Genomic DNA, 23,074 nt, shown 5'->3' with positions numbered 1-23,074 from the left:
GATTACTCTCCTGGCACTTTTTTAGACACACTGAGGTCATCAGAATGAGAAAGACAAACTTTCTATCCTCATGAAACTTATATTGGAATGAAAAGAATAAAAATAATGGTAGACTGGGACGCCTGGGTGGCTCTGTTGGTTAAGCAGCTGCCTTCGGCTCAGGTCATGATCCCAGCTTCCTGGGATCGAGTCCCAACATCGGGCTCCTAGATTGGCAGGGAGCCTGCTTCTCCCTCTGCCTCTGCCTGCCATTCTGTCTGCCTGTGCTCACTCTCTCTCCCTCTCTCTCTCTCTGACAAATAAATAAATAAAATCTTAAAAAAAAATGGTAGACAAATATATAAAGTGATTATAGTCTTAATGAATGCTCTCCAGGAAAGGAGTACTTGAGGAAAAAAAAAACCCAGAATAATACATATATAGAGATGGAGCGAAGTAATGATTAGTCTATTTCACAGATGTGGAAATTCAGAGATTGTCATTATGCAAGTTGGCATAGTTTAATGATATATATAAAAGACCTAAATTTTGTGTTTTCACACCCAGTTTTATTTTTTCCTATTCCCTGTCAGGGAGGATAGTGCTTTAAAATATTAATCCAATGTTTCTTCCAAACCCATAATTCTTTGTACAATTGGTATTTCCACTATTTAGTGAACAAAACTTCCTGTGCTTGTTGCCTCAGGAGAAAGGTGATGAAGTAGAAAGCAAAGAACTTTTATGGCTCTCAAATAGTTTGGCATTGTGGAGATTCAGGATATAAAACAATCACTGTGAGTAATGACAAAGTATCTTACTGACACTAGAAAACTTGCCAAATGGGAAAAGGTGGAGATGGAAAGGCTTAGTCTTGAGCAGAAAAGAAGAAAACAAAAGCTAATAGGTAGGACTTTTTCAGATCAAATCAGACCAATTTGGATATGACAACATAATTGTGCAGCTGCATTCCATGAAGAATCAGAATATAAGGGGGAAAAATAAACAAACAAAACAGGGCAGGGGCACTGGGTGGCTCAGTCATTTGAGCATCCTACTCCTGGTGTCAGCTCAGGTTATGATCCCTGCATGGGCTCTATGCTCAGCAGGGAGTCTGCTTGGGATTCTCTCTTCCTCTCCTCTGTGTCTCACACCACTCATGCTCACGTTCTCTCTCAAAATAAATCAATCAATCTTAAAAAGAAACAACAGAAATGACCTTCTAGTATAATCAGTTAGAAGTTTCAGGAGTGATTTTCTGAAACTATGTGGAACCACAAGAGATAAAAGAGCAGTAGAGTGATTTTCACTTACACAGAGGTAGTGAAAGGTCCTACTTAACATGAGAGTGCACCATAGGATTTCCTTTGTTTCTAGAGTAGCCAGGGATACGCCACTCTAGATAGGAACAAAGAATAGAAGAGTAAAACCCAGAAGAGAAAACACAGAAAACCGACAAAACAAAGTACATATCAGTGAATACTGCTGTCTTTGAATGATGCCAGGTGCCATAGGAAACCCTCTCCCACTTGACTCAGCATTTAACTTCTTAGAACTCCAATGCAATAACAGGGAATGTTTCTGCAACCTCAACAGAATAGGGTTTATAAGAGAAATTAGGAATCTTCATGAGAGAAAAAAAGAGAACAAAATATTCTTTGCATATCTGATCTCACAAAAATACAATTCAAAATATTCAACTTCAAGATTTTTAAATGTTTGGATTACATGTTCTTTTTCTTTGGGCAGTCATCCATATTAAAGTGATTCATTAGGTTTTAAACTTTTATTGTTTTTGTTTTATTTCAGAAAAATGTAAACCATTAATTCTTCTATTCAAAGCCTGGCATGAGGAAAGCATTTGCATTTTTGTGTTGTATACACCTGGAATTTGTTCAAACTAACCTCATTTTTCTTATCTGTATGATGAAAAGAATACCATTTACCCTCTAGGGATATTTTCTGACATAGAAATAATGTAGAGAAAGGTCTCACAGAGTATATGTTTAATAAACAGCTGTTTAATCTTCCTTTTAAAGTTGGTAAGTGAGTCTATAATTCTTTGAGGATTTGATAAACTTGATGTTCACACTTGACTGATTTTTTTTTTTTTCAAAATAATCTGTTTCTTTACCACTCTCTTTATGGTAGTAAACAGTCATTTGGGAATAAATTACTGTCTTGGAAATGCTAGTTTTCAGACCCAGGGAATATTGCAGTTGTTTTTGCTAAGTCACATGTGCTATAAATCTGGGAAGACTTCTATAATCACAGAGTAAGTATCCATTACATGATAGGCATTGCTTATAGCTGTCAAAATTAAGGAGAAAACACACACACACGAGAACCAAAGAAGAAATTTATGACTGGAAGGAAGATGAGGGCTGATGTTATTTCTGATTTACTCTAATTCTTTTCATGGTTCCCTTCAACTCTGATAATGATATCCAAGTGGTTTAATTCTATCCAATAGTAGGAACAATAAGTAAAACCATGACCCACCTTCAAACTCACACCTAAGAACGTTGGGAATTGTATAAAGTAGAAAGAGAATCATTTAGAATATCTGTTTTTCTAGTTGAACTGTGTGATAGCATACCTTTGGCTACTATGAGTACATATTTATTGTACACATATCACAATTTTAAAGCAGCAATAGCTAAAAACTCTAGCTAAGAACAGGTGGGAAGTCAAATTAAATGAAAAACTGAGTAATTGGAGTGGATAGAAAAAATATAATGTCAAATGACAGAGATAATTCGGATAGCATCCACAAATAAAATAAAAGAAACTATATTCCTAATAAAATCTATTAATTTTTAAAGACTTATTTACTTTAGAGAGAGAGAGGACAGGTGAGCACAGGGGTAGAGAGAGAGGAAGTGAGAGAGAGAGTCTTAAGCAGACTCTGTGCTGAGCACAGAGACCCCAAAGACCATGACCTGAGCCTTAACTGAGAATTGGATGCTTAACCAACTGTGCCACCCAAGCAGAGTAAAAATCTGCTAATTTTTAAATGGAAAGATACAATATTTACAATGAAATATTAGTTAAATGTCATTTATTATCATTTACTATAATTGTATCTAATTATTAATATGTTATGGATCAATATTTATCAAAATATTAATTACATTATGCTAAATATGCAATATAGTTCATATTATAGAAAAATGATTTTTATAAATGGGAGATAAAAAATGGAAACGAAAGGAGTGGTAAGTGGCAAAAAACAAGTAAACAATAAAAGTGTAAGATTCAAAAATAAAACTGTAAGAAACTGTTAACATAGAAAACAATGGCATAGAGAGATCACATTTAACCATTTTTTATTTGGAGATTCAAAGAATGTCCATCTTAAGTTCAAGTTAAACACATTAAATTAATGTATAACAAGAATGTCAAAATAGAGATGAATAAGTCAAAGTAGAGGGGAGATTAGGGGACAAATTGGTAGAATAGAAGCACACCAGGAACTAAAATAGAAAGAAGGACTTGATTTCATAAAGTAGATTTAATCAAACAATTCTGTGTGTGTGTGTGTGTGTGTGTGTGTTTCTTTGGGAAATCACACTATTCTTTATACCACTTATTGGATACCATCTATAAGTAAGATCAGTTATATATCACCATGAAAAGAACTAACCTATTTTCAAATGTCTCTGAATAAACCAGGGTTCTTAATAAAATAAATAAATAAATAAATAAGAAAATAACCAACCAACCAACCCTACAATACACAAAATAATTCTGCCTTGTCAATAAATACAGAATTTGGTTCCTTTTCTGTGAACATCTAAGCCCATCTTTCTAAAGGACCCAAACCACATGCAGATGCAAAGAAAATCATGTTTGGAATGTGAAATTTAAAAAAAGAAACAGGATATTTAAGTAATATAAATTCATTGATAAATACTATAATTTTTTAAAATCAAAATTAATGCTGGTAATGTGTTTGAAATTCTGTACAATATATTCAGAATATCTACTATAACCATGCCCCTGTCAGAGCATAGCTGCAAGTCTGGCTCCTGTTTGAATTTAAAAAAGAGAGGAAAGAGAACTCAGGAAATGCATGCTAGAGGCCAGAGAATCCATTGGCAAGGCAAATAGTTCTGTGCCTCAGTCTTAGTGAGACCCGAATGCATTATCCCCACAGATCTTAAGTTCTAAATGGTAGCTGGGTGTTTTTCACTGATTTCAGGGGGAAAAACAAACAAACAAACAAACAAACAAAAAAACTTTACAGATCCCTAGACTGTGGGGATGGGAACAAAAGTAAGGTTGCTCGGGGACTAGGGAGTCTAAATATTTATTACCTCAACTAAAAATATGATTTGTGCTGCTAAAAGTAATTTTGAAAACCACTGATTTAGTTAAAATTAACAGTACAAAGTCCCCCATTATTTTACAGATAGACATAGAGATACATAGTTATCATTTCCCAGGTTTAATCACAGTTTGTGATCTAATACAGTTAAAAATGCTCTTGGCGGCCTATTTTCCGTATCGCTCTTCTCAGGGACTTCATGAAATACACTGGAACACCAGCTTCATTGATTACAAGCTGGGTAGTTGGACAAATCATGGCTGTCTCACAGGAGTATTACTAACCTCACCTTTGTTTCTGTGGCTGTGGCTGTTGTTAATTATTGGGGTGTGGTCTGAGCTTGCTCTAGCCAGATTCTGGAAAACTCCCTTTATATCAGGAGTCTGCACCTCGGAGTCCTGTTCTCTCTGTTGGACTTTCCTGATGATTTCTGCCTAATTCTGATGCTTTACCTTTCTCGCTCTGGCATTTTGTTCCTTTCCCCCACATTATATAGCGCTATGGGCACCAAATCAGCCTCGGATACTCACCCATCACCTTCTCATCATTTTGGGATTCCTCTAGTGTCATCTGTATACATCGTGAAGCTGGGGTTCTGGGTGCAATCAGTCATTTAGGTGAATGAAGCCAGCGTTATCCATGATACAACCCCTGTAAGATGAAGGTTTAATTCTAGCTGTTGGTAAAGCTATGGATCTGTTACAAAATTGTTTATTTTAAAATGATACTCTTAAGCAAAATGCTCAGTTGAATGGGAGGAGAATGATCTGTTCTGACTTCTGTCTATGCATAGAAATTTTAAATTCTATAATGGTCATTCAATTGCAGATTTCTCTTCTAAGTAAGAAGATTCATCATCATCATCCTCTTGGTTTTTTTTTTTTTTTTAAGATTTTATTTATTTGTTAGACAGACAGAGATCACAAGTAGACAGAGAGGCAGGCAGAGAGCGGGGAGAAGCAGGCTCCCTGCTGAGCAGAGAGCCCAGTGCAGGTCTCGATCCCAGGACCCTGGGATCATGACCTGACCTGAAGGCAGAGGCTTTAACCCACTGAGCCACCCAGGCGCCCCCATCATCCTCTTCTTGTCTGTGGGGTAATTAAAACATTACTTTGAAAAAAGAAAAATAACGTCCTTTAAAAATTTTTAAACATTTTTTTCTACTATATTCCAATGAATTTGTTTTTATTGGGCTAAAATCCCAAGGAAACTGACTCTGAACACCTGATTACAATTTTGAACCATTACAGTTCTTTGAAATTTAGATTCCAGAAAGGTAATATGTCATTATGCAGCTTTGAAACCACATTAAAATATTGCTTAGGTTGCCAATATTTCTCTTGTTTTTCAGTGCTTGCAGAAAAAATAAAAATAGCATTATCAAAATTTTTCTTCCTGTTTTTAAGTTGTTCTATATTTTCGTGGTAAAAACCTCACCAAAGCAAACAATTTTCTTCATCCATATTCAAACCATCCTCCAACGTTTTCATCAAATGGAAGTCTCACACAGCCTCTCACTCAGCCTCTCTTTTTTTGCTAAAGTGGTTCCACGTGGCCGCACAAAATACAGAGTTTAATTTAAAAGGAGGCAATAGAATATTGGCATCGGCCAATTGTTGATGTCAAGGGAGAAAATGTAATGAAGGTTTGCCTATTACTGAAAGGAACCTAAAGGTGATTTGTGAATCCCATCCCCTTTCCAAAAAAACATATAAATCCCAATGCCATTATCAACTCCAGTAAACAAGTTTCAAAGATTAGGTGAAGTCAGCACTTGAGCCCACCAAGCTTAAAAAGACTTTTAGGATGAACTAAAAACAAGGACAGAAAACCTGCTGAAAAAAGTAACACACGATCATTTATGTTTACTCTAAAAAGAAATTAAAAATAATACATGTATCACCAAATATGATTTTGTTCCCCAAGATAATCCAGATCCATTTAGAAATATTTTTACAAGAATATGATTACTGACATTTAAAAGAATGAAGGAGTAGAGTATTATATTGATAACAAATAATATTAAAAAAATATGCCTGATAACATCCCAGTACATAGCTTCTGTGATGCCTTATGTGGTCTGCCCTATACAAAAGCCCCTTAGGAGTTGTTCTTATACATAGATAGATGATCTGAAAAATTGCACCCATAAGAGAGTGGACCTGGTGTTAGCCTTTTTAGTGCAGCACATCTTTAACCTGGCCAACACCATATGATATAGCCTATTGGAATAGTTCCACACAATATGGCCACTGTGTAGTCGATGGTGATGAAGGAGGGGTTTCTCTATCCTCAAAAAAATTTCATACAATGAATATTGAAATTAAGAATCACCTAAATAGGGCACCTGGGTGGCTCAGTGGGTTAAGCCGCTGTCTTCGGCTCAGGTCATGATCTCAGGGTCCTGGGATCGAGTCCCACATCGGGCTCTCTGCTCAACAGGGAGCCTGCTTCCTCCTCTCTCTCTCTCCCTGCCTCTCTGCCTACTTGTAATCTCTCTCTGTCAAACAAATAAATAAAATCTTTAAAAAAAAAAGAAAGAATCACCAAAATATTGCTAATTTATCAAAAGAGTTTGAAGAGCTAAAAGATAGTGACTTTATTTTAGACTCTTCATTTGATCCTTTAGTCCTAGAGTCCATGTTAGGAAATTGGAGTAAAGCTAAGAAAATGAATATAAAGGCATTGTCCTCAAGACCTTACATTCTAGCAGAGAAGATAAGTTACAAAACAAAAATGTATTAAACATTTTAAAGCGTTCACTAGAAGTAAGTGTAATTTTTTTAATGGGAAAGTCGAAAAGGGAGGGAATAAATTGTTTCTGCCCTGATAAATAAAGGAAAGTCTCATAAAGAAGTAACATCTGAGATAAATTTTGAAGGATAGATAAGTTAAAGAAGATAACAAAAATAAAGAAGAGAGAAAAAGAGCATACCACCCAGCTCATGTAAATGCACATTTTTAAATACATAACAGAATGATTCTCTGTGTTTAATTCAGATGTTTTGAGTGGCCAGAAGGAGAGAGAAGGGAAGGGGAAGCAAAAGTTAGCAAATACTGTATATCACAATTGTTGAACTAAAATTAACTCTCCCAATCCTCAATTTTCTCATCCTTGGAATAGGGACTATACTGCTTGCAGCAAAACTTTTCTGTGAGAATTCAGAGTTCCAAACATAGAGCCTCTCCTAGAGTAGATACCCAATAAACAGCAGTTTCATTTCCCCTTCCCCATCAAAAAAGGACGGGAATACAGGGAAAATAATTGATGTAAGATTACACGTAGTTATTAAAGAGAATATGGAAGAGCTGTGAAAGAAATGATTGAATAGAATGTTTTCCTGTATCGTGTGCTACAAATCTATTGTTATTACTTTGCTCTAAGGATGGTGAAAAGTATGAATGTGTAAGTCAGACGAAAATGCTAATGTGTGAATTGCTTATCTTTTAACAAATTGCTTTCTTTAACACTTTCAAAAGGATACAATTTTTATAAGTGAATCTAATTTTCTATTGACCTTAGACTTCGATTATGAAATTATGACATTGTCTGATAAACCATAAGTTCCTTATATGTAAATATAAGTATATTTAAAATGGTAGCGAATCTTCTCAAATCATGCATTTTGAAGGGGATGATAACTTTTTGCTATATTTTTATTAATCTGGAAATTGTTGCTACCTTTAAGAGAGATTAACTCAAGTAAATTCAGTGTGTATTTACTGATTTCCTAGTATGTCCCAGCTACTTTAATAGCTTCACTACTTAAAAACCTAGATCAGATATGATTAAGAAATAGATATAATCTTAAGAAACTTATGCATCAAAAGGGAAAAATTGAGGATTTCATGATTTGTATTAATGACAGAGGATGTAAATGCTATAAATTTTCTACATTGCATAAATACTATGTGATGCTGCATAATTGAATCTAAGAATAAGTTGTAAAATTATGCAAGTCATAAGATTCAACAAAATTATTTAATTTTACTCAATTTATATTTTTGTTTCAAACCAAAGAGCATAAAGCATATTTTCCCATTTTCTTTAGTAGAAATAAAGTGCAAGGAAGCTTCCATAATATTTTTGAAGTAAATCTACATTTTACATCAGTTAGCAATATTTTACATTGCATTCGAATCTAGACTTTTAGTTCAACATGTAAAGAGGGAGAGTGACAGGAGAGAGAGACACACAGAGAAAGACATTAAAATGTCGCAAAAACATACAAGATAAACATGTTCTCTTTTACTGCCTTGCACAGTAATGAAAGAATGCATTGGAGAGTCAATGACATTTGAGCTATATTTTAAATGATGAAGAATAAAGGAATGGAGAAGGTATCTTAAGCAGAGAAAACAAGGGCACTAAAGAAGAGGCTCAGACCTACAGAGCATCATCAGAAAATGGTGAGATGGTCACCACTAGCAGGAAAGAGTGGAGAAGTGATCGGATGTAAAGATCAAAGTTTAGATTAGGCCAAATACTAAGGAGCCTTAAATACCAGGTGAAGGAGTTGAGGTATTATCCTCTGTATAAGAGATTATATCGGAGGTTTGTGGATACAGATGCAGTACGGTTAGATTTCTCTTTGAGAAATATAATGTTGACAACAACGAGAATGATGGATTCAAGGTGGCAAGAACAGTTAGCAGGCTTGTAACAACACTGCAGGTGGAGAAATTAAGATGGATTAATCTATCGAGTGACAGCAGTGAAGGCGAAAAGTTATCCACTGGGGTTTGAGTGACAGAGACCTCCTATAAAACAATTCTCTAACAACGCTTTAAAAACAAGCTTATTCATAATAACTGATATGTTTGATGGATTCTGAGAATCATATTTTAAGAATAAATGTAAAAAAATACTTTGTTCACCTATCTACCCAATATGAAATCTCCTCTAGAATAGCAAGACAAGCATCATTTTTCATTCGTTATTCACTTGTACCTCTCTATTGCCTGGGACAATACGCAATGATTCTGTCTTCTCATTTGTCTTCCAAGATGAACAACACATTATTGTCTATGTGTTTATTTTTTCCTTATTTTTTTTTAAGTAAACTCTACACCCAAGGTGGGGCTTGAACTCACAACAGCAAGATCAAGAATCACATTGTCTACTGACCGAACCAGCCAGGTGCCCCTGTTTCCTTAATCTTTATTTACTAAATTCTATCCATGTATTATATCTCCATGTCTCTTGGCTCTTTTCAAATTCCATTTCAGTGTGCTAGTTATAGTGGGCATTGAAAGAGAGACTACCTCAGGTTATTTTTTAGTAAAATTCAAGATATCAAAAGAAAACAAACCAGAATAAACATTCTCGTATAATTAGCCATTAACAGTAAAAAATACAACCGTGTAAGACATAATTCAAGTGTGAAGTTATTTTTAGGAACAGAGCCATTGTATAATGAGCTTTAATCTATGCACTCTTAAATTGGATCAACATATGAATTTCCTTTCATACTAATAAAAATTAGTTCAGGATGGGAAATTTTCCAAGTTGAATTAGTTGAATGAAGATGGACAGAGTAGGTCTCAGCTCTGAGATTATAGTCAGCCAGATTTCTTGGCACTAAGTTATCAATTTATTAATAGCATTATAGATAAGATGTTAAAATCAGCCACACTTACATGGATTCTTTAGCCATGATTCATTAAGATAATTTTATAATTAACTGGATTTTTAATGTGGCAAGCCTGTAAGAAACCAAGTAAACAGCAGAAATGAGGATATTCTGTAACTTATTCTATAAACGCAGTCATATATGAAAGCCAAAAAGTAAATTCTTAACGTTTAATGACATGCTTTTTCCACACTCTGTTTCCACAATGTTTCTCAATCACTATATCCTGTTAGAACCACCTGAAGTTATTTGTATTTGGCAAGGGAGAAGAACTTCAAGTGAAAAGATATTTTGTTAATTTGATTATTTTGGTGTTTTTTGTTTGTTTGCTTGTTTTTGATAGCAATTATTACGGAGATGATTTGGGCAGCTTAAGCAAACAAAAAAAGGTAGAAAGCAATATATATTATTTTGTTGTTGTTGTTGATACTATAAATAATAGGAAGACAAGAAATGGTATTAAGCCTGATTGAAATTGTATTTGTAATTCTAGGAGATCACACTATTGACAAATCTGAATTAGATGGGTTAGACTAAAATGATAGGAATAATTTAAGAGACTATGTCAAATAAAGACGCATGGCTGAAGGACTGAACAATGTAGCATTTATAGGAATTACAAAGATAGGAAAATGGGGTGCTTGGGTTGTACAGTAGGTTAAGTATCTGACTCTTGGTTTCAGCTCTGATCATGGTCTCAGGGTTGTGAGATGGAGCCCCACATCAGGCTCCACACTGAGGGCAGAGTCTGCTTGAGATTCTCTCTTCCTCTCCCTCTACCCCTCCTGCTCATGCTCTCTTTCTCTAAGATGAATAAATAAATAAATCTTTAAAAAATAGGAAAATATTTTCAATTTGGGAGATATTATGAATATAACTTGTTGATTATATGGGCCAAATAAGTGAAAGGCTAGGGTACATAACAACACCATTAACACCATTACAGGAGGTGATGCAGGTTTTATGAAAACATAATTATTATGTTACTTGCCTTTAAAAAAGTTCCATATAGAAGTATAAAAGTGAAAGTCAGGAGGTAATATTGGGTTTCGTTACTCATAATAGTCTGTGGACAAGCAAACTGGCATCTCCTGGGAACTGGAAAATGTGAAAGAATGAGGAGAGAATCGGGGTTTAAAATTTATCTAATGAGATGCTCACAGGAGGAAACTGAGAGAATAAATGAGAATATATTCAAAGATGTAATGATTATAAAGTTTCTACAGTCTGTCCAGGAAGGTCAATGAGTAGCAAGCAGAAGGACACAAATTCATATGTGGACGTATGTTGATAATATTTCTAAACAACAAACATAAAAATAACTTCAGAAGACAGACAACCAGATGAAACATTTAAAGTGAAAAGAAATGTGTGTGTGTGTGTGTGCGTGCATATAAAACAGAACTGTGTTTAAAGAACTATGAAATTTTCTCTAAGAAAAAGGACAATTCAGAAATATGATCTTATTTTTTAAAAAATGAGTGGAAATAGGGGCGCCTGAGTGGCTCAGTGCGTTAAAGCCTCTGCCTTCAGCTCAGGTCATGATCTTAGGGTCCTGGGATCGGGCCCCGCATCGGGCTCTTTGCTCAGCAGGGAACCTGCTTCCCTTCCTCTCTCTGCCTGCCTCTCTGCCTACTTGTGATCTCTGTCAAATAAATAAAAATAAAATATTTTTTTTAAATGAGTGGAAATAGTCTTTAATATACACATACATAAACACCAACATTCTTGTTGCCCAAAAAAAAAAAAAATACTGAGAAAAACGAAACAAACTAACAAAAAAAATTGCCAATAGCTTTCTTTAAGCAAAAGGATTTCCTTTCTTTTTAAAAAATACTTTATTTATGTATTTGACAGAGAGAGAGAGCACAAGCAGGAAGAGAAGCAGACAGAGGGAGAGGGTGAAGCAGGCTCCCATGGAGCAGGGACCCTAATGTGGGGCTTGATCCCAGGACCCTGGGATCAGAACTTGAACAGAAGACAGACACTTAACCCACTAAGCCATGCAGGTGCCCCAGCAAAAGCATTTTCTACAATTTTTTCTATCTTTAATGTTTGTTATTAAAGATCTTCAGTAGCTAGGCATTAATGATATAATAAAAACAATGATTAATCAAAATTATCAGTTATTCACACTTATTTGAACATCTTTTAAAACTAATCCAGAGTTTCAGATAATTTTGATGATGGTTCTTTAAAGGGGAAGAAGTATCAACATTTTCCATTCTTTTCTTTTCCATTTTCATGAGGACGATCAGTATTTTCCACAAACAGAGGTACTTGGGTGACTCAGTCGGTTAAGCATCTGACTCTTGATTTCACATTAGGTAGTGATCTCAGGGTCATGAGATAGAACCCTGTATTAGGCTCCAAGTCTGCTTAAAATTCTCCATCTCCTTCTCTCTCTGCCTGTCTTTCCCTCCTCATGCTTTCTTTCCCTTTCTAAATAAATAAATTAAATCTTAAAAAAAATTTTTTTTTCCACAAACAGAAAGGATACCAATTAGAGTCTTAAGTGTTAGATATTCTATAATCACTTGTCATATTCTACTAATGCTTATCAATTGGCTGATTAGAAATTATCTGTGTATTTTCATATATATAATATGATATTTATGATAACTTCTATATTTGATTAACCTGAAATCACTTGATTAAGTTTTAACTGTTTGTATTATAGTCAACATACATCTTCTTAAGTAAGGTCATCTATATTAACAACAATGTCTGTATACTTAATGAGAAGTGAGTGTATCTATGCCCAATGATAGTGGTTTAACGTTGTTTACTAAAATATAATTTAAAAGTATTCATCTTGCCCAGGAAAGCAAATTGAAGATTTCTATTGAAAAAAAAAAAAGAAGTTTATTTCATTTATTTGACTCCTCCAGATTTTTTCTCTTTTTCCTTTGCAATTAGTAACCAGAAACATTTCATAATCAAGATATATTTAGGATTGCTTGTGCAACTCAATTTTTAATGCTTCGTTGTAACACTAACACTCAACTGCTCTTGCATATTCTGTGTGTTGTGGGGAAAGAGTAATTAGGAATTACTGAATGTGTCACAGGCCAGTTTTCCCTCTTTGTACTTTTTTTCCTAGTAACTTTAATCTTCCATACAATTATAAGTAACTCAAATATTGAAAGTGATTATTAAAAAAAACTTTTCATTTTAAAACAATTTTAGGGGTTGTGAAGATGGTGTAGAAAGTTCCTGTATAACTTTCTCCTAGTTTCACCTAATGTTGCCCTCTTACTTACATGACCATGGCACATTGATCAATATTAACATACGAACACTAGTACAATACTATTGACAAAATGTACACCTTATTTGAATTTCACCTTTTCTACTAATGTTTCTTTTAATGTATCAAGAGCCATGTATCAATAGCACTACACTGCTATTTAGTCTTTTTGTCTTTCTCTCCTCCAATCTGTGATAATTTCTAAGTATTCCTTTTTTTTTTACTTAAAATCTACTATTTTTTCATTTTCTTAAACTATTTTTTAAAGATTTTGTTCTTGTATTTGACAGAGAGAGAGAGAACATAAGCGAGGGGAGGGTAATGGAGAAGGGAAATGGAGAAGCAAGTTCTCTGCTGAGCAGGCAACCGGATGCTGGGCTCAATCCCAGGACCCTACGATCATGATCTGAGCCAAAGGCAAACGTTTAACCACCTGAGCCGCTCAAGTGCCCCTGAAAATCTATTATTTTTTTTAAATCATTGAGTTATAATTGACATATAACATTTTATTAGTTCCTGGTACATAACATAACGAATCATCTGTTACTTGTATATATTGAGAAATGATTAGCCTAAGTCTTGCTAGCTTCCATCACCGTATATTGTTAAAAGATTTTTTCTTGTGATGAGAACTTAAAAAATTTCCTCAGAGCAATTTTCAAATGTGAGATATAGTATTATTTATACAGTCACCATGATGATATTACCATGACTTATGTATTTGATAAATGGAAGTTTGTACTTTTTGACCCCCTTCATCCGTTGCACCCACATCCACAAACTCGCCCACCTCTGGAAATCACCAATCTGTTCTCCATACCTATGAGCTCATAATTAATTAATTTATTTTAGATTACACATATAAATAAGATCATACTGTATTTGTCTCTCTCTGTCTGACTTACTTGATTTAGCATACTTCCCTCAAGGTCTGCCCATGTTATCACAAGTGATAATACTTCATTCTTTTTTATGGCTAATTAGTATTCCATTTTATAGGTCTTTATCTATGTCTACCCACAGTGCATCTTTTTTATCCATTCACCCATCAATGTACACTTAGGTTATTTCCCTATCCTGGCTATTGTAAATAATTCTGCAATAAATATAGAGATGCATATATCTTTTTAAGTTAGTGTTTTTGTTTCTTTTGGATAAATACCCAGAATGTGGAATTGCTTGATCATATGGTGGTTCTATTGTAAATTTTTTGAGGACTCTTCATACCATTTTCCATATGGACTGCACCAGTGTGTATTCCCTTCAGTAGTACACGAGGTTTCCCTTTCCTCTATGTCCTTACCAACACTTTTTATTTTTTGTCTTTTTTATGATAAACATTCCAGAATGTTTTGGTAATAGTAGTTTGAATTCACATTTCCCTGATGATCAGTGGTTTGATCTGTCATGTACCTATTGATTGTCTGTATGTCTTCTTTGGGAAAATGTCTCATCATATCCTCTGATCATTTTTTCAAATTAGATTGTTTGTTTTTTTTTGCTATTGAGTTGTATGAGTTTTTATGTATTTTGGATATTAACTTCTTTCAGCTATGTCATTTGCAAGTATTTTCTCCCATTCAGTAGGTCACCTTTCATTTTACTGATGTTTTCCTTAGATATGCAAAAGATTTTATTTTGATGTAGTCTAATTTTTTTTCATTTTTTGTTTTGGTTGCCTTTATTCTTGGTGCCAATTCCAAAAAGTTACCACCAAGACCAGTAGCAAGGAACTTACTGCCTATATTTCCTTATAGGAGTTTTATGGTGTCAGGTCCAACTATCTTTAGTCCATTTTGAGTTAATTTTTGTGTATGGTATAAGATAGTGATCCAGTTTTCATTCTTTTGCATGTGGTTGTTCAGTTTTCCCAGCAATATTTATTGAAAGAAGCTGTTTTTTCTCCACTGTATATTCCTGGCTTCTTTGTCATAAACTAATTAACTGTGTATGTGTGGGTTCATAATGTGCTCTTTATTCTGTTCCCTTGGTCTATGTGTCTGTTTTCATGGCAGTACCACACAGTTTTGATTATTACAGATTTTTAAGATAATTTGAAATCAAGAAATATAATGCATCCATCTTTATTATTCTTTCTTAAGATTGTTTTGGCTATTTGAGGTGTTTCATGGTTCCATACAAATTTTCCATTGATTTTTTTCTCTTTTTTTTGTCACTGGATTTATCAGTAAGCATTACATTGAGTTTATAAATTACTTTGGGTAGTATGGGTATTTTAACAATGTGAATTCTTCCAATTCCATAACATGGAATATCTTTCCATTTATTTATATTATCTTCAATTTCTTTTGTCTTATAGTTTTCAGTATAAAGGTCTTTTACTTCCTTTGTTAAATTTATTCTTAGATATTTTATATTGATGCAATTATAAATGGAATTGCTTTCTTAATTTTCTTCTCAGATAGTTCATTGTTAGCGTATAGAAATGCAACAGTTTTTGTATATTAATTTTGTATCCTGAAGCTTATGAATTCATTTATTAGTTCTAATAGTATTTTGATAGGATATGTAGGGTTTTCTATATTAAAAAAACAATGTCATCAGCAAACAATGACAGTTTTACTTCCTCCTTTCTGACTTGGATGTTTTGGTTTTGGTTTGGTTTGGGTTGGGATCTTTTTTGGCTGATAGCTGTGGCTAGGACTTCTAATACTATGTTGAATAAAAGTGGAGAGGGTGGACATCCTTGTCCGGTTCTTTATCTTAGAGAAAAGTTTTCACTTTTCACCTTTGAGTATGATGTTAACTAAGGCTTTTCATATACGACCTTCATTATGTTGTGGTACATTTCCTTTATACCCTCTTTGTTGAGAGTTTTTATCATAAATTGATATTGAATTTTGTCAAATGCTTTTTCTGCATCTAGTAAGATTATCATGTGATTTTTATCCTTCATTTTTTTAAATTTGGTTTATCATGTTGACTGAGTTTCAGATGTTGAGCCATCCTTGCATCCCTGGAATAAATCTCACTTTATATCTTATAAGATCCATTAATTTTAAAAAAATGGAGAGAGAGAGAGAGAGAATGCCTGTGACTATCTGTCCAATGTTATGTATATGGATTTTCAGTAATCATTTTGAAATATTTATTATAAATATTATATTGCTAATTCCCTATAAAATTATATTGGTAATTCACTTCTTTTTTTTTAAAGAATTTTTATTTATTTATTTGACAGACAGAGATCACAAGTAGGCAGAAAGGCAGGCGGAGAGAGGAAGGGAAGCAGGCTTCCCGCTGAGGAGAGAGCCCGACGCGGGGCTCGATCCCAGGACCCCGAGATCATGACCTGAGCCAAAGGCAGTGGCTTAACCCACTGAGCCACCCAGGCGCCCCGGTAATTCACTTCTTATACACATATGCACACATGCACACACAAACACAAACTAATAGTGTGATCATTGATGATATTTGAACAATTTTGGATCTTACAGTTGATATGCTATATTCAGACTAAATTTTTACTTACATTAACTTGCCAAACTGTACACATCAGATTCTAAGTTTTACTCCTTTCAATTATATTCCTGTATTTCTGTCATTCTTAAGTACAACAGGCAACATTTGCCTCATCTGGGTTAGAAACTATTGTTTAAAACTTAGTAATAGAGAAATTAATCCAGTACCACTGGATTGTGTGCTGACTAGAGTAGATCAAAATCAGATAGCATGACTTCCTGGACACATACCATACATACGACTCTGTATTTAAAACAAAAATAAGAAAGAGACTTAAACTATCATATTATTAAATGCACAAATTCTTCGAAATAAAAAAATAGACACTACTATTTCTTAAAAAATGATCCGTTGAAAAACAAACAGACTCATAGATACAGAAAACAATCTGATGGTTGCCAGAGGGTGAGGAGGGTAGAGGGCTGGGTAAAACAGGGAGAAAGGATTAAAAAGTATGAACCGCTAGTCATAAAATAAATAAGACATGGGATACAGTGTACAACATAGGGAATATAGTTAATATGAGATAAAAACTTTGCATGGCAACAAATGGTGGCTAGTTAATTGTGGTGATTAATCATTTCGTAATGCATATAAAATCTTGAATCACTATGTTGTACACCTGAAGCTAATATGATGTACACCAACTACACTGCAAGTAAAAAGTAAATAAATTTTTAAAAATGATCAGTTGATACAAACTTTCCTAAGTGCAGGTAAATTCTAACTAACCTGGGTGAATTCCAATATAAAGAGAAAGCCCTCCATCAGGAAGCAGAAGAATCCAGGGAGGAAAAAATCCAGACGTATAAAATTCATTGTATGCTGTTATTTGTTGAGTAATTTGTCCACCTTTCTGTGTTAGCTCTATTAAATTAAGTGCCCCAGGAGCCTCTACTAGTTTAAACAGACAGACAAAAATCAGACATCTCCTCAGCCTGTGACTCTTTTCAACCCCTACTGTGCTCCATCTAATGTAAAATATTCTTTGGTATAATTTTGTTATAAAATGCTCAGTGAAATAGCATAGATGCACTTTGGTGAAATTTTGAAACAGATGGGGATATTTTAGCTGCCCTCACCCCTTTTGCTTGAACAATATACTTTGTGGGCTAAAACATTTTCTTAAAAACAAGATAGGAGCTGAATATATTTTCAGGCTGTCTTGAGAAAACCATGAAAATAAATATCCATGAAGCAAGTTTTGTTGTTGTTGTTTTGTTGTTGTTAACACTTACTTGCTTCATACTGGGCCTTTTAAGAAGCCACAAGTAATTTCGTCACGTTATGTGCCTTTGTGTAGTTCCATTTAAGAGGATATTTTAGTAAACAGTTTTGTCATGCATATTACATGAAGAAGGTTTTCTCTTTCTTGATTTCCTGTTATGTCTTACCCTCTGTTTTCTTTCATCATCAGTTCTTTTCATTCTTTCTTGTTGTTGTTGCCCTTGTGTTTTTGTTTTTTGTTTTTTGTTTTTAAGATTTTATTTATCTATTCACGTGAGACAGAGAAAGAGAGGCTGAGGGAGAAGCAAGCTCCCCACAGAGGAGGGAACCTGATGCAGAACTCATTTCCAGGACCCCAGGATCATAACCTGAGCAGAAGGCAGAAGCTTAACCATCTGAGCCACCCACTCCCCTGTTTTTTCCTTCGTTAATTATTAATCTTTTTCCTTTCTATTTATCTTTTCCACCTTTTATTTTCTAAACAAACCTATATAGAACAATATAATAATTCTTACACAAGAAATTTCTTTCCGTCCTTGGATATACAGATGTTTTTCCCTGCAAAAGGTACTAGCACATGCTCAGCAGGTCAATTTTTCATTATTCTCTCTCCCACATAACTGTCATAAATGGAGACCTCCTGACACAGACTTAAATATTTTCACATATGCTAATGAAAGTGACATATTACAAATTTATTCTATATAGAATGTGTTTTATTGTTGCCTAGAAAATATATTTGCACACTATTTTTAGACTTTTCTTAATAAGAATCAAACATTGACTTAAAATAGCTGCCTTATATTTTCATTTATGGTATATATTGAATCTGACCACTTGTGATGTCCCTATGTTTCATTGGATTTGTTCTATAAATTGTTTTCCTTTTTTCCAGACATATTGTCTTGAATACTTGAATATCAGTTCTAAGACAAATTAAATCATTAATATGGTGTTTACTTTCCTGTGACCTCTGACTCTGGGCCCTCGAACATTCAGTCGTCTTCTGAGCTCTTCACCTAGAACTCCTTCCACAGACTCCTCTTCTGGCTGGAGAACCTTTACTCCTGCCCTAAGATTCCATGTAGACTCACTCTTTCACAGGATTTCTCCACCACTCCCAGCATCACTTCTGCCCAATCCATATGTTTTAGGCATTGAAGTCCTATGAGCTTTGTTTCCTTTTAGGGATTTTTTCCTACATCTTTGATGTTCGCTCATCTTTCTTTCTCAAAGTGAGGTTAGAGCATATCTGAAGATCAGTCCAGAAAATTTGCAGGTCCCAATAGGACAGAATAGAGGGAAAGCACTTCTTCAGCAAGTGAACAAACTGAAACTGGTGCAATAGACACCAGAACCAAAGTGGAGGAAGCTCTCTCTATATGGCTTCTACAGCCACTATTTTACAAGCAGAATGACACAGATTTCCAAAGAGCAGTGTGGATTAATCAATGTGTTATATTATGTAGTCCTCTCTACCACTGACTGTGGGTTTCTTGAAATAATGATTGCATAATCCATCTGACTATCTGCAGAAAACCGTGCTTGGGATGCTGAAGTTGCTCAATAATTGTTGAAGTAATTAATAAAAAAGGGAGTAAATTAGGCACTCACTGATTTTACTTGATTCTTTATCAAGTAAAAAGAAGATTACACAAAGAATCACAAATTTCAATATCTTTATATATTTGAATTAGATCTACTTCTTTGAACATGTCTTCCCAATCGGTAGGAAATTTCAAGCCGAATTCTCAGTAGTGAAATACAGCATTCAAGGTTATGTGAGGCTTCCCTTATGTAAATAATACATAAATAATAAGATAGTTAAATTATCCTAATAATATCCCAAATTAAATTGTTTGCAATAATACAAGCACATATATATTTTTTTCCTTTTCTCTGTTTTTATTGTGTGTAATAAATATTTAATCACTTTAAAATTTTGTTCAGTCGGGACGCCTGGGTGGCTCAGTTGGTTAAGCAGCTGCCTTCGGCTCAGGTCATGATCCCAGCGTCCGGGGATCGAGTCCCACATCGGGCTCCTTGCTCAGCAGGGAGCCTGCTTCTCCCTCTGCCTCTGCCTGCCATTCTGTCTGCCTGTGCTTGCTCTCTCCCCCTCTCTCTCTCTGATAAATAAAATCTTTAAAAAAAAAAAATTTTGTTCAGTCAATTTAACTGCTTCTGACAGCTTCCACTAAGGAAATGTTTTCTTTCCCTTCCAAAGAAGATTCTAAAAACATTCACCGAAATATCTTATGGATTCTACACATATATAACCCTGGAAGAAATCTCTTCTACAATTTTCTTCAAAGCAAGTAACATATAAATTCACTAAAATACTGTGTTACAAGGATGCTTGGAAACACTCCTAATGATAGCTGTTGTGTTATTGGGCTGAAGACTGTTGGGTGAATACACCAGCTGCCCATGAGTTAAACTTCAAGAAAAATATCCAAGTTTCTGGACACTAAAACATTCACGTTTGCTAGAAGTAAAAATTAAGACGTTATCCTAAGTTGGCGCCTGAGTGGCTCAGTTGGTTAAACGATCGACTCTTGGTATCAGGTCCAATAATGATCTCCGGGTCTTGGGATCAAGTTCGGTGTTGGGCTGTGCACTCAGTGAAGATTCTGCTTCAGATCCTCTCTCCCTCTCCCTCTGCCTCTCCCCCAGTCTCTCTCTCACTCTCCCCTCAAATAACTAACTAACCAACTAACTAAATAAATAAATAAATAAAATCAATCTTTGGAGGAAAAAAAGAAGCTATCCTAAGAAAGAAAGAGATTGGATGACTTATTTTTTTAAACAGCATGTTTTATTGCCATCGGTAAAAATGATATTCACAAAAAGAAAGCTATTATCAGTTACAAATAAATGATGTGCAATGGCAAGATTTTTTTTAATGTTGATTAATTCCTGTGCTCTATACATATCATAAAAGAAAGTTTGTAGGAAGAGAAAATGGAAGGCAGGTCCATCTGCTTTATTAAAAGAGAATATATTAATTTTTGTAAGAAAAAATATCCAACAAATTTTTTAGAATATTTTTTAGAGATATTTTTGCCATAAGTTTTCCTTTTTTTTGTTTTTTGTTTTGACCTGAAACTGAAAAGCTGAAAAAACATACTGAAAAAAGTATGTTTACTTTTACACTTCAAAATTGGCCTTTTTCCTTTACTTGTTACTACAGAATTAACATGTATACATGTTATACAATTTATATAATCTGAAGTTTAGAAAAAGGAAAGGTTAATTTATTTCCAAAAGTCCTGAAATTGAGTACTTTATAAGAAATAGGACATTTAGGGCACCTAGGTGACTCAGTAGGTTAAGCAGTTGACTCTTCATTTCAGCTCAGGTCGTGATTTCAGGGTCCTGGGATCAAAGTCAAGGTTCTAGGTTCGGTGGAGAGTCAGCTGGAGGATTCTCTCTCTCTCTCCCCAAACCCCTCCCCCATTCTGTCTCTATCCCTCTCTAAAATAAATAAACAAACCTTTTTTTTTTCTTTTTTAAGAAATAGGACATTTGTCTGTTAATCTGCAATAATGTTACTTAATATTTGTAGAGAGTAAACCTAGTATCAGAACTTTAAATACAATTTGTAAGCTAAACATGACTATGAGTTACGTAGGGTGATTATCCCCATTTTAAAGATGAGGAAATTGCTATAGCAAAGATTTGTATTAAGATTAAGTATTGGTTGGCCAAGGTCGCCAAATTGTGGGAAGAACCAAGATTCCCTTCAACGGACGAATGGATAAGGAAGATGTGGTCCATATACACTATGGAGTATTATGCCTCCATCAGAAAGGATGAATACCCAACTTCTATAGCAACATGAACAGGACTGGAAGAGATTATGCTGAGTGAAATAAGTCAAGCAGAGAGAGTCAATTATCATATGGTTTCACTTGTTTGTGGAGCATAACAAATAGCATGGAGGACATGGGGAGTTGGAGAGGAGAAGGAAGTTGAGGGAAATTGGAAGGGGAGGTGAACCATGAGAGACTATGGACTCTGAAAAACAATCTGAGGGGTGGGGGATGGGAAGATGGGGGAACCAGGTGGTGGGTATTAAGGAGGGTACGTATTGCATGGAGCACGGGGTGTGGTGCAAAAACAATGAACTCTGTTATGCTGAAAAGAAATTTAAAAAAAAAAATCAAAGAAAAAAAAGATTAAGTACTGCTTGCAGTTACCTGAGTCACAGAGTCGGGAGGGCGGTCTCTGATTCGAATGTGCCATTTAAAATTTGCCTAGTTTCTCTCAGCCTCCTTATTTGGAATCGATTTCGAAAGATCCAGCAGGAAAAAGTGGAACCTTGTTAACAGATTTTCAAGTTCTGAGAAAAGCATTGCATATTTACTTCACTTGGTTATCTAATCATAGAATTTGTTAGAATCTGTTATTCTGGATAGAGTCATTTTGGTTTTTAGGAATGCTTTTCTAATTTAGGGCCACTGTATTTACTCTGGTAAGTGTATAGACAGAAGCTTTACCATACACTTATGATCTATGAGATTGGGTGTGCCTTTAAAACATCTGAGTTATAGTTTTCTCATCTGCACAGGAGAGATGATGCCTACCTGCATTATAGTGCTAATGTGAGGATTTCAGGATCATTACCTATGTAAGGTCCCCTGGTTGACCTTTAGCCCACAGTCAATGCAAAATAATTCATTTTAATTCCTTTATATTCCTGAATCCCAACTTAATTTTCTTTCTGTTTAAAATCTGCTACCACCAATTATATATTTTGAATCTCCCTTTTTGGACAAATGAGTAGAAGAGTTTGGCTTAGAATCTCCTGGATACTAACCCATATCAATATTTATTTTCCCTTAATATCTCACACACAGTGCAAAATATATTATTCCTGTTAATATTGCCCACCATTAACCCCAGATACTTCTCCTCTTCCATTTTTCTACTGCTGCTTTGCATCCTAGGACCACACAAACCTTCATCTGCCATTCCTCTAGGGATCAGCTTCTAGGTTTTATCCTCATCAATCCTTTACATTGCTGTCCGAGACTTTCAGGGCTGATGCTATAGAATCCTCCTGCTTTAACTCCTTTGGTAACTCCCCATGGTCTTCAAAATAAAGTCAGAGTTTCTTGGTATGGCCAATGAGAACGATCCCGAAATAGGTCCCCCTTATTTCACTGCTGCCCT

This window comes from Neovison vison, chromosome 4 (assembly GCF_020171115.1).
Source record: "Neovison vison isolate M4711 chromosome 4, ASM_NN_V1, whole genome shotgun sequence".
NCBI lineage: Eukaryota > Metazoa > Chordata > Mammalia > Carnivora > Mustelidae > Neogale > Neogale vison.
Note: the sequence above shows the minus strand (reverse complement) of the source record.